The sequence below is a fragment of the Gasterosteus aculeatus genome, chromosome Y (genome assembly GCF_964276395.1).
Source record: "Gasterosteus aculeatus chromosome Y, fGasAcu3.hap1.1, whole genome shotgun sequence".
In the NCBI taxonomy this organism is placed as follows: Eukaryota; Metazoa; Chordata; class Actinopteri; order Perciformes; family Gasterosteidae; genus Gasterosteus; species Gasterosteus aculeatus.
In genome coordinates, this window is record NC_135709.1 from 7,779,977 (window position 1) to 7,793,063 (window position 13,087).

At 46.6% G+C, this 13,087-nt stretch overlaps 1 long non-coding RNA gene across 1 annotated transcript; it reads right to left on the reverse strand.

Annotated features, from left to right (window-relative positions):
- Positions 1 to 235: 235 nt before the first annotated feature.
- LOC144390970 (uncharacterized) lies at positions 236 to 10,654 on the reverse strand. The gene is made up of 2 exons (XR_013454818.1): positions 7,723 to 10,654; positions 236 to 7,632 (listed from the first exon to the last, which is right to left on the reverse strand). It is a non-coding gene; the product is annotated as an uncharacterized LOC144390970 (long non-coding RNA).
- Positions 10,655 to 13,087: the final 2,433 nt, after the last annotated feature.

A 13,087-nucleotide genomic window follows, 5' to 3' on the forward strand; every position in this document is an offset into this window, starting at 1 on the left:
CAGGGCCTGGTCGTGGGGGGTGGGGGAGGTGGAGTTTTCTGTGGGCTTGTGTGATTTGTTGCTTCGAAACGTGCAAAGAAGCTGTTGAGGTTGTTGAGCAGAGAGATGTTGTCGTCGCAGGTCTGTGATGCAGGCTTGTAGTCCGTTATGGACTGGATGCCCTGCCACAGGCTGCGCGTTGTCAGGATCTCCGATCCCCCCGAGTTGGTTGATGAGAAGAATCGCAGCACGTTGATCAATTAAAGTCAAAAAGTTAACATTTATTTAGAAGAGAAAGAGATTACATGAGCAATTCTCTGCAGATATCTGGCTCTAACTATTGCTTGCAAGCAGGAGGTCCAATACACCAGCACGTATCTCAGCGCTCGGTGTAATGACGTCTCCGAGCAGTAAAAACGCTGAGTTTTTATACACATGTGAAGGACATTCTCCGTGCCAGCTACGAGAAGCTACAAAGCAGGTTGAGATAAGAACCCAGGTGAAGCTGAGGGTAGCACACACACACACAAGATCCTCCTCAGTGGCCGGTGCAAATCATAATTAATTGACATATGGTGAAAACGTGGATCCGGAACTTTCGTACCAAATAAGATATGAACCAAGGCCATGAACGGAAGTCCTTTGTTTTGAAGCGTCTATGAGCTTGAGTTGACCGCCCTCCCTTCTCAGGACACAGCTGCAAAGCAACATTTTGTATCATGCTGCTCTTTGCACATCAGGGTCAAACACAGGACACTTGAGACACGGCTTTAGCACAAAACAATGTTATAATATATTTTACCACTACATGCATCTTACAATTCCCCCTTTTGATCTCTTCAGAGATCACCCCAGCTACTGGAGGACGTCAGCTGGATCAGCCTCCTCATCTTGCCTCCTTTCCAGGCCGATAACAGGATTGTGTCTTGTTCTTGTTTTTTTTGCTAAACTAATGCGGAGAATTGAGAAAGATAGAACAGAGGAGGGGATAGTTATACACTTATTCTTGGTCTTCTTGGTTGTAGACAGTCGACACAGATCACCATGCTCTGGGTGTCTGTCGGTCAACTGCCCGTTGAGTGCGTTTGGGGACCCTCCGGTGCCCGTTGCCGCCTCTTCCTCCTGATCCTTCAGGACGTCCTGGAGAGTGCGAGCTGGTTCCTCTGCAGTGGCACACTGGCTCCAGTGGTACCAGGTATCACCTTTCCCTCTCAGCCTCGCTGCATGTGAGGTTCTCTCCTCCACCTGGTATGGTCCTGTCCACCGCGGCTCCGACCACTTTCTCTTAATGACCCTCAGGAGGACCCAGGCTTCCGTGTGGGGGTTGTGGGCGTTCTGATTTTGTCTCGCACCTGGTCCGCAAAATCTGAAACAAGAGCTCGTAGATCGTTATACGACATGCATACTTACCTGAGCTTCTGGGTTGGGCCTAAGCTTCTGGCCAGCAATGGGTCCAGGGAACTGTCTCCCGGTGGTCAGTTCGTACGGGTTGAAACCTGTACCTTGATTTACCTTGATTACCTTGATTTCGGGTCGTCGTGGCGCAGGGGTTAGAGAAGGTGTGCTGGGAAGCACAAGGTTGGTGGTTCGAGTCCAGGCTGCCCCATGTTCCATGTCGAAGTGTCCCTGAGCAAGACACCTAACCCCTAATTGCTCCCCAGGCAAAAATCTGAAAAAGCCATGGGTGTAATGTAAGTCGCTCTGGATAAAAGCGCCTGCTAAATGACCTGTAATGTAATGTAATGTAATTTACTGAGCTTCTAATGGCCATTAACGCAAGTGGGAGGGCTTGAACCCAGGTTAAATTTGTCTGTGCAAAGATTTGAGCCAATTTTTGTTTCAAGTTTTGGTTCATGCATTCTACTTTGCCTTGAGATTGTGGATGATTTACTGTACCAAACGCGTGCTTCAGCTCCACATGAGCCATCCCATGTGCCTCCTGTAAACACTTGTTTCTGATGCCCGGCGGCATTACTGGGCGACCATCAGGGGACCTCCAGAAGCCTCCAACCTCTGTAGCCCCTCTTTGCTTCCACACCGTTTTCTCCTGAAGAGACGCCCCCTTTTGAGCTTCCTTAATTTGTTCCTCATTAAGTTGTGGCCCCAACTGTCCCTCATCATCTGCAATTACCATTTGGAGCCCAATTTGGTAACCTGCAGCCTGTTTTGCAGCTTGGTCTGCTGCCTGGTTTCCCTTGGCCACCATACTGTTGGAGTTCTTGTGTCCTTTGCACTTAATAATAGCCACGGTGCTCGGTAGAGGCAAGGCTGCCGCCAAATCTTTCATTTCTTGTTCCTGTATAATCGGTTTTCCTCCAGCCGTCAGAAAACCTGCTCTTAAACCACTGTCCCAGCTCCACATGAGCTGCTCCTACTGCATACGCCGAGTCAGTATAGATGTTCACTGCCTTCCCTTCTGCCAGCTGTAATGCTCTTATCAATGCGAGTACCTCAGCTCTTTGAGCTGACTGACTTCCCTGAATCTTTTCTGCTTCCAGAACCTCTGTCACTGCCCCATGGCTTCTGACTACCACATATCCCGACTGCAACCCCTTCTGTGGATGTCTAAAGCAGCTGCCATCAGTGAACAATTGCCAATCAGTGGTGTGCTATTTTCATTACAAGCTTTGCGACCCCTGCTGCGTGTTGTGTGCATTCATGATGTTGTTTTTCCATGTTATCCAACATGATACTGTTATACAGAAGCACCTTCCTTTTACCACCCCCCTTTTTCTGAAACAAAATCCCATTAACAACCCATGTTGTTTCGGAAACATCCAGGTAAAACGGTGCGCTGTAATACGGTACTGCAAGGTCTGCGCCTGTGCCAGTTCTGTTTTTAGCTTGATAAACGCCTCTCCCGCCCCTTGGTCCCATTCGAGATTAGCAGTGAGATTTCGCATCCCTTGTTCGTTTACCTTTGCACGCAGAACTTGGGTGAGAGTCGAATAGCGCGGAATGAATTGTCTACTAAACCCCGCAAGGCCCAAAAACGAAAGCATTTCTTTTACGTTTTGTGGACGTGGATGATGGAGAATACTGAGCCCTGAGGCGCTTCCCGACAGTATTCTACCTAAAAATGAAACCTGTCTTCTGGCGACCTGCAACTTAGACTTAATGACCTTAAAACCTGTTTCGGCCAACCGGCGTAGGACGGTGTCTGTTGCCTCCAAACAGGATTCCGCTGAAGTGGATGCGAGGAAGATGACGTCCACATATTGGATCAATGTCGTGCCCTCTGGCAGTGAGCACCCTGTTAACGCTCGTTTCAACACTTGGTTAAAGATACCTGGCGAAAGCGCGAACCCTTGTGGTAGCCGAGTATATCGTAGCTGTCTGTTCCCATACGTGAATGAGAACACATCCCGCAAGTCTTCGTGTAGCGGCAGGCAAAAAAAAAAAAAAAAACGTTCGCCAAATCAATGCAAGTGAACCATTGCTGCTGTGGTGTCAGACTAGTAAATGTAGTGTACGGGTTTGGGACAGGTACTGTAGTTACCAGTCTGTCCTTTATCTTTCTGAGGTCATGTGCCATGCGATATTTACCGGTCCCTGTCTTTTCTACAGGAAGAATGGGTGTGTACCAGGCGGACTGTGAGGGCTCCAATACACCTGATTTAATGAGGCCCTCGATAGTTTCTTTGATCCCTTCTGCCGCGGCTGGCTTGTGAGGGTATAGAGGCTGCCAAATGGGAGGACCGTCATGAACTTCAAACGTCACTGGTTTACATGCATTACAAAAACCTACGTCAGTCGGACTTTCTGACCAGAGGTAGTCTGGAAGTTTCTCAAGAAGGGTTGCTGTGCAGGGATGGTATGTCTTTTCGCGTCCGTGGTCTCTGGACACCTGTTCGTGTGTTAAAATGACAGAGTTAGTTGCTTTCCCTGTAATCCTGTACATTTTAGCGGAGGGAGAAAAACAAACATCAGGCAGTTGAGTGCATACCCAGTCGTTTAGCAGCATCGCCAGTTTCGTCATTAGACCTAGGTCTTTAGCCTGATGTTTGGGATGCAGAGCCAACGACACATGCGGCACTGCATCTCGATTCATTAAACACCATTTTGATTGATCGGGGAGAGGATGACAGCTGAGGCTACCCCTTCTGGGCCCACATAGAGATTTTGGGACGTCCCCTCCCAATCCGTGTTTTCTAAATGTTCCATGAATTCGTCACAATAGCACTCATCCCCTTGTCTATCATAAAACAATGTTACATGAGGAGGATCTAGAGGAGAAACATACAGATAAAGAAGAGTTATCCAAGGCTTCCACTTTTGGTAAAGAGTCATAACCCCTGGGACTTCAGGACACTCAGGCTTCAAGAGGCCCCAATAAATGTCAGCATATTGTTGTTGTTGCTGCAGTGGCTGCACCACCCACTGACCATTCGTTTGTCCATTGTCATTGCAATACAGAACCGTTCCATCCATCATGGTGACGCTTAGTCCGTCCGGGCTGCACAAGATTGAAGCCCCCGTCTTAATGAGAAGATCCCTTCCCATAACATTCACTGGAACTTGAGATGAAACAACAAAAGAATGAGTCAATGTCCGATTTCCCACTTTCACCAGTAGGGGGACTGTTAGAGGCAGTTTCTGTGACACCCCGGAGAACCCCACAACGCAGACGCTATCTCTGGACATAGCAGACGAGCCCGCTGCCTGTATGGTGGAGTTTGTGGCCCCAGTGTCAACGAGAAATGCAATTGTTGTTGTAGTACCGTGAGTGACAGCATGGGGTCTGCCCTGCCCCTGCTGTCCGGGTCTCTCCCGGGGCTGTGTCACTGAGAGGCATCTGCCTCATAGCCCCAGTCCTCCAGTGTGGGGTACTGTCCTCTAGGGGGCGGTGCAGCATGTGCGTTGGGAGCCCATGCTTCTTGGGGTGGGACACCTACCCCTCCCTTGTCTTCCTTTACCATGACACTCCTTAACCTGGTGCCCCTCCATACCACAGTGGAAACAACCTCTTCCCCATCTGCGTCCGCCTCTTCCTCCTCCCCCTGTGTATGGACCTCCTCAACACGCTCCTCCCCAGCGGTTACCTCCATAGCCTCCCCTGTAACCACCCCCTTGGGCTGTCCCATACGACGTCTCCTCCCATGGTGGGAGTGGATACAAATCAGGGCGTTACCTCCAGCTGGGGCAGCCTGTGCAACCATCTATCACTCATCTTTCATTACATTACATTACATTACATTACATTACATGTCATTTAGCTGACGCTTTTATCCAAAGCGACGTACAATAAGTGCATTCAACCATAGGGTACAAACTCAGGAGAACAAGAAACAAGAAAGTGCAATTTCCTCAAATAAGCCAATTTACAATTTGCTATAGATGAGTGACGTTACAAGTACAATTTAAGTGCTACAATTTGTTAGTCTTTAGTCGAGGTAGAGTCTGAAGAGGTGTGTCTTTAGTTTGCGGCGGAAGATGTGATCTTTCCCTTTCTGCTTTCTGCTTCTTGTCGCTCACTTCCTGTCTTACTTTGGTGAGCTGGAGCTTCAGCAGTTGAGCCTGCAGCTCCTTTAACTGTTTATCTTCCCCTGTCGCCTCTTCTGTCGCGTCTTGTAACAAATGTCTCTCCCACACAGCAACGTCACTACCTGGCAGGTCTGGGTTAGTGATCATTTTAGCTTTCACACTCTCCGGTACGCCCTCCAGTACCGCCTGTCTAAACCATTTCCTTTGCACTCCCGCAGTGCCTGGGTGATGACCTGTGTGTTTCACCCATGTTTCCTTATATTCGTCCAAATAAGCGCGCAGTGTTATTCCCCTCCCCCAAAAAAATAAAAATTAGAATGAATTAGTTTTCATGTTTATTTCTATTTGTTCTAATAATTTTTCAGCATATTTTAAATCGTTGATTCAAGTGTTACCCTTAAAAAGAAAGTAGTTCAGCGAACTAAAAGTTGCAATGTCTTATCAACCTGTTAGTTGATTTCATAAAATCCCCTCTACAATCTGCTTGTTCATGTAAAAGTTTTTGGCAGACCTTTGACAGCCCAGTAATAAGCTTATTCTTCTAAACTGAAAAGCAAACGGACCATTTATCCTCTTTATTCTTTATATATCATGGTATTCAAGAAAGATGCATAAACCTAATTATATCACTAAGAAATGATGGCACTCAGGATTAACTTTATTCAACAGTATGTGTGTGTGCGCTTCTTAATGTGAGGAGGTATAAAACCTTTGTCCAGCCTTATTGGCCTCCCACACATCTTCTCACTGCTGTGACCTTTTTACTCCCATAAAACCCTTGCTGCTTCAACAGAGATTTATTACGCTTATTCTAGCCGTTGTTGCTTTAAAGACTTTAAATCTTCTTTTTCTTTCTTCAATGCATGTCTACAATTCTACTATTTTTAAATCAAAAGTGTAGTAATAGCTTGGAGAGCTTAAAAAAAAGGCTCTGCAGCAGCAGTCTTGTTGGTTGAGAATCAGTCTCTCCTTTTTTTTTTTTTTTCCTACCCTCGTATGGAGGTGGCTTTCCGAATTACACCGTTCTGGGTTGTTTTTGTCTACGGCTTTACTTTTTATGCAACACGAAAACCATACGGACCTCAAGTCCTCTATTTTGTCAATTTCTTTGTGAAGTTTCCTTTTTTCCCACACATTCACCTTCTCACATTTTGCTATCAATGTTCCTTTGATCAGACATTTGCTTCCATCATCAAGATACTGTATCAAGTGTATCAAGCACTATACACTCAATAAGCAGCACTCAACAATTTTCAGCTTCTCTCTGAGTTTAGGAAAAGACTCAAAAAACTACAAACATCAATACAAACCCTACAACAATTCTCCTTATTTCTCATCTCTTAATTTTCAATGACTGTTTCCCCTCTTTTTAGTGAATCAATCTTTCCTACGGTTTTAAGTCTAATTTCAGCTGACACTCTCAGCAGTCTATAATCTCTAGTCTCCCTTCTCCCACAATATGTGCGTCAGTGACTCTCTATCTGCCAAACCAACGCCTTTCTCACCGCGTGTCCCGTGTGATCCCCAACATCATGTTTCTTTTTCTCAGTGGTGTCTCCGCTCACCGCCACCAACACATCCTCAGTTGGTCATTTATTATTTTCCATCGATACCCCGGCGCTGGCTCCCAGCCGCCGTCCTCCTATGTATTTTACCGGAGCAGACAGCTATGTTCTGATAGTTTATACTAACCTTTCAGAGAAAATGTTTGTGTCCGCGAGCTTATGTTAGCCTCGCAGAATAAACTTATACCGAAAGTTTATACTAACCTTCCGGAGTCAATGCGTCTGTGAGTTTATGTTAACCTCTCAGACTCAATTATTAAAGCCGCAAGTTTATGCTTTAACCTTGCGGTCTGCCTGCGTTCTCAATTCCTTAGAACGTACTTCAAAACTTATTTCTTTAAGTGCATTTCTCAACACATTCATTTATTTATTAAATCACTCCTCTCTCTCTCTCTCCCTCCACACTCCAAAGCGCGCTGTTTATTTTTACTGTATCCCAGCACCTCTCCAAGGGCTGCTCTTGTCTAGGAATCGAACATATGGTTTTTCTAAGGAACTCTAACCCTGGGTGACCAGCCCGCAGGGCTTTGGGGGTCCCCAGTTCCCAGGCGCCTGTACCTAGCGGACGCAGCCCTCGTCAGGGTCCTGAGGGGGGTTGCCAAAACTGAGACCAGACTTTCGGGGGTCCCCAGATCCCCAGGACACCACACCTAGCAAAATCAGCCCTCGTCAGAGTCTGAGGGGGTTGTCAAACCAGAGACCAGGATATTGACTCCGAATCAATTCCCTTAATTTATTCCGGATCTTCGATCCCACGATACCCACCGGTATCCACTAAACCATAGTTAATTTATCTATTGCCAAACTTCAGCGCCCTTCGATTCCTTTGATTTATGATGGATACTAGATCCCTTGGTACACGCAGGTACCCACAAAACAACAGTAATCACTTCTTTTTTGGATTCCAGACCTTAAGCACTGCAGTACTTTTCCCGTACCCGGCGGTACACAAACCAACACTCGGCGGTGTTCAACCCATCGATGCAATTTTTTTATTCTTTTAAAAAAAAATTTTTTTTTAGAGAATTGCTCAAGTATTGCGTTGGCCCGTACACCACCAATCCACAACGTACTCCTTACTTTAGCTTATTCAATATGCAGAATTAGATGTAACAGGTTTCTGCTTACCTTGTTTTGAGGCCGACCTGGGAGTACGTTCAGCAGGTGTAAGCGTTTTAGATCGAATTCGCCTGTGCAGGAAAACCTCTCACCCCCAAATTGTCAGGATCTCCGATCCCCCCGAGTTGGTTGATGAGAAGAATCGCAGCACGTTGATCAATTAAAGTCAAAAAGTTAACATTTATTTAGAAGAGAAAAAGATTACATGAGCAATTCTCCGCAGATATCTGGCTCTATTGCTTGCAAGCAGGAGGTCCAACACACCAGCACGTATCTCAGCGCTTGGTGTAATGACGTCTCCGAGCAGTAAAAACGCTGAGTTTTTATACACATGTGAAGGACATTCTCCGTGCCAGCTACGAGAAGCTACAAAGCAGGTTGAGATAAGAACCCAGGTGAAGCTGAGGGTACCACACACACACACACAAGATCCTCCTCAGTGGCCGGTGCAAATCATAATTAATTGACATATGGTGAAAACGTGGATCCGTAACTTTCGTACCAAATAAGATATGAACCAAGGCCATGAACAGAAGTACTTTGTTTTGAAGCGTCAATGAGCTTGAGTTGACCGCCCTCCCTTCTCAGGACACAGCTGCAAAGCAACATTTTGTATCATGCTGCTCTTTGCACATCAGGGTCAAACACAGGACACTTGAGACACGGCTTAAGCACAAAACAATGTTATAATATATTTTACATGCATCTCACAGCGTGTCTCTGCTGTCTTTGAAGTGGCTGGTTATTTTTTGTTTTGTTATGTTTTACTCTTCTGATGCCACGGGACAGGCTGGCTCTCGCTGTTCACAGGCCAGTTCTATCCCCGGCTCTGAAGGCTTTGTCTCTGGCCCTCAGCAGCCGATGGACAGCTCCTGTCAGCCATGGCTTCCTGTTAGCCCGAGTGATGATGGTCTTTGTGTGGGTCACATCAACTGTGCATTTGCGGATGTAAGAGCAGACAGTGTCTGTAAGCTCCTCATTGTCTATGACCCCGTGCAGACGGACTCTAGTTTGCCTGAACCCGGTGAACCCCGTCTTCGGATAGCCCTATCGTGCAGACAAACGCACTGTATCCGCACTCCCTCGAATCGGGGGTCCAAAGTGAGTAAACTCGAAATCCGATTGCTGTTGGTGTTCGTCTGCACGCTATCCGCATACCAAATCGGATTGCCCCACGTGATTGCATCACGTGATTGCATGCAATCCAACCCAGTCGTCGTCTTCTTTTTCTTCTTCTGTGGAGTTTTTGTTTGTATACGGCGTATATGTCTTATACGCATTCTTCAGTTGTCTATAGCACCTTAAAGCGCCACCAACAGGCGTGGGGGATGTACTACAGCGGAGTCCATTGGATTCACTGGGTTCATGTGCACGTGATTTAAAAAGTGGGTAGGTGTGAAAAATGAACCCGGGTTCAGGCAAACTAGAGTCCGTCTGCATGGGGTCTGAAATCTCTTTCCGAACCGGTTTTTCCACTTTCACCCTGGGCCTGTATGCATAACAGTGATGTGGTCGGAAAGTCCGATGTGGGGGAGGGGGGAGACCTTGTATGCTCCTTTGTGTGAGGTGTAGACAAAGTCCAAGGTGTTTTTCTCCCTTGTTGGGAAATTGACATGCTGATGGAGTTTTGGTAGTACAGTTTTAAGATTAGTATGATTAAAATCTCCGGCGACGATAATGATTCCATCTGGGTGTGCTGTCTGTTGTTCGCTGGTGTCATGATATACTTCACAAAGTGCCGCATTCCTGTCACTGCTGCTGGAGGTTGGAGGGATATATACCACTATTAGCAAGACCGCAGTAAATTCCCTCGGCAGATAGAAAGGACGGCACTTTATGATCATGAACTCCGCCAGTGGTGAACAATGTCTGCATACTACCACAGCGTCCTGGCACCACGCATCCCGTATGTAAACACAAACTCCTCCACCGCGTTGTTTACCTCTGTTAACGTGGGCTATGTCCGCTCGATAGCATGTTAGCTGCTCAAGATGTACAGCAGAGTCGGGGATGTTGTCATTTAGCCATGTTTCAGTGAAAACAAGCACACAGCAGTTACTCACTGTCCGATTCGCTGATCTCAGTAGTCGTATGTGGTCCATTTTGTTGTCCAAGGATCGTACGTTAGCCATGATGATGGATGGTATGGCTGGGTGAGTTGGGCTAGCCGCTAGCCTAGTTCGGATACCTCCGCGCTTGCCCCTCTTCTTCTTCCTCGCACACCGTTTCCGACGTCTTGTAATCGGGGCTGTAGTCGCAGTCAGGTCCGGTCGGATCCGCAGTTGGGTCCGGGTCGGGTCTGGTGTAATCACGGGCTGGCGAAGTAATCCGAGCTCCTTGATGGTTGTCTCTGTTGTAGTATCCAACACGTTGTTAATCTTGCTCTTGCAGATGTCTAGCAGAGCCTGTTGACTGTACTTGTGATCCGATGCATACAGACGAGACAAACACGACAAACTTTTGGACAAACACTTATTAAATAAACAAAACACCGCATTTTCGGAAGCGTTAGTGGCCGCTGCGTCTACACGCGCCGCCATCTCTATGCCCTATGACAGAAAGTAACTGTCTTTAAGTGTTTATTTATGTGTTCCCTCATCGCGTTGTGGCGGTGAAGTTTGGTTTCTGTTGTATTCAAAAATGAAGAAACGCCGGACGGACAGAGGTCATTGCAGATCAAAAGGTTAAAATCAAATGTATTTAATAAAAGAATGGTGTTGTGGTAAAAAGAACATCTCAGCTGAGGAGCCGCTGGTCTCAGCAACCAACAGGCCCCAGGTCAGTCCTTTTGACCATCCCTAGTGCCCATCTGTTGTCTCCACCAGCGAACTCGGAAACAGTCAGCGTGGTTACATGGATTCGAATAACTGGCTTAGTCGGACTGAATTATCCGTTTCATGTAAACACCTTTGTCCGACTATGTGCGGTCCGACTACGATCCGGAATCTGGACTTTGCGTCTTTGCGCATGCTTGAGATCCCGCCGCCCTCATTCCTCCCAGATTGTGAATCCCGTCGCCCTCATTCCTCCCAGATTGTGACCCGGAAGTCGAAAGAGACTGCTGCTGAAAACAAACAAACAACGCTTAGATTCGGGTGTTCAGTTGCCAACTACCATGGGTAAGTTAATTTCAGTTGCATCACACTAAAACAAGTGCTAGATACCAGATGCTAGCTGATGCTGTTTGTGAGATGTGTTAGCAGTGCTAATATGTGTTGAAACATGTGTACCTTCCCATAACTTGCGAGGAATTAAATTTACGATGAAAACAATGTACAATCATAAAACGTAAGGCTAACCTGGGTCCCACTTGATAACCGTAACTTTCGAAGCTAACATGGTTGCCACTTGCTAGCTAGCCCTTAAGGCTGGCGCATTCTTCTGCGTTTGCGTCTGCGCCGTTGCGTCAACGCACTCGTTTCAATTCATGGTTCTGCGTGTGTTGCAGAGCAATTCACCGCCAGAACAACAGGCGGAGTGACGTGTTTTGTTGAAGACGACCTAGAGAGTCACATCTATTTATTTATTTGTTTATTTATTTATCATAGACTTTATTGCCCCGTGCATCGCCACTGCTGCTTTTCATCGCGGACACATTTGTCCCGTATTTTCCTCCACAACTTTGCCCACCTCTCGACCGGCAAACCGCCGTTTGCGGCGATCTCCCTCCATGAATCCAACCCGCTTATACAACCCACCAATGACGGCTTGTATAAGCGGTCATATTTACGCATTTCTTCCGAAACAAAAGTTCTTCAATCTGATCCGTTCTCTCGTAAACATTCTTCATTTAAAGGACGTAGTTAGCGGACCAATCGCAGCCCGGTGGAGGCTTGCGTTGCTTGCGTCGCTTTCGACGCAAGCCTAGAAAAATGTCTTGACACACGCAAGGACGCAAAGAGGTGTGAAAAGCGATGCAAGGGACACGCAAGGGGGTCTTGCGTCTGTGTCGCTCTGAAAACGCAGAAGTATAAACCAGGTTTTAGTCTTTGAGAAACGGTTAGACCTTCTGTTGGGATATGTTCATTATGTCCTCAGTTGTGGTGATGGTGTAGTACAGTGCTGATCTGTGTTGTGCATGAGCCACAAGGGGGCACTCGTTTGCATTGCTGTTTTGTTTGTCCCAAAATGTTTTGCCGTTTTATATGAAGAAGCTATGAAAGCTGTCTGACCGTGAGACTGATGTGTCAGCGGCAGCTCGTAAAATAAATATGCCGAAGACGGCTAAAGATGGCTCATCTGAATCGTCGTCTCTTTTCCTCCGAATGCAACGTTAGCTGGAAGAATGCGAGTAACGCAACTCCTTCCCGCTAACTTTCAAGGAATTCAATTTAGAATGAAAGCTAGTTACAAACGTAATAAAGTGTACATTACTGTAAGAATATGTGTTCAATAATTGGAGCCTGGTCGGGGTTACACTGCATGAAAAGTGAGATTTTCGTCCCCGTAAACGCCCGGAAATCTCCCTAATTTCCGACAATTTGCAACCCGCACATGTCGCGTTTGTCTGTGCCACAAATTGTCGGAAACGAACCATGACGTAGGTGGAGAGCTGGCAGATGTGCAAATGGCCCGAATTAGCATATGAATGCAGCGAAAACGCGGGTGGCCGAGCCGAGCGGGCTTGAATATCCTTACTCCTTATTGGATGAAACCACAACTTACTAACAAATAAAATCACTCGTGATTGGCAGCAAAACCACACCTGGGCAGACCAGGCTTGAGTTTCCTCGTTCATGATTGGATGAAACCACAACTTTCAATCACTCGTGATTGGTTGGCAGATCTGTCGCTATTGGTCACCCGCCTCATTTTATTTATATATTCATATTATGCTGTATATTCATTTCATGGTTATCCTATGTAGGCTACTACACTATTATTAGGATACCAACCAGGACATCAATGAATTTATAGATAAAATGAACATTTGCCACATG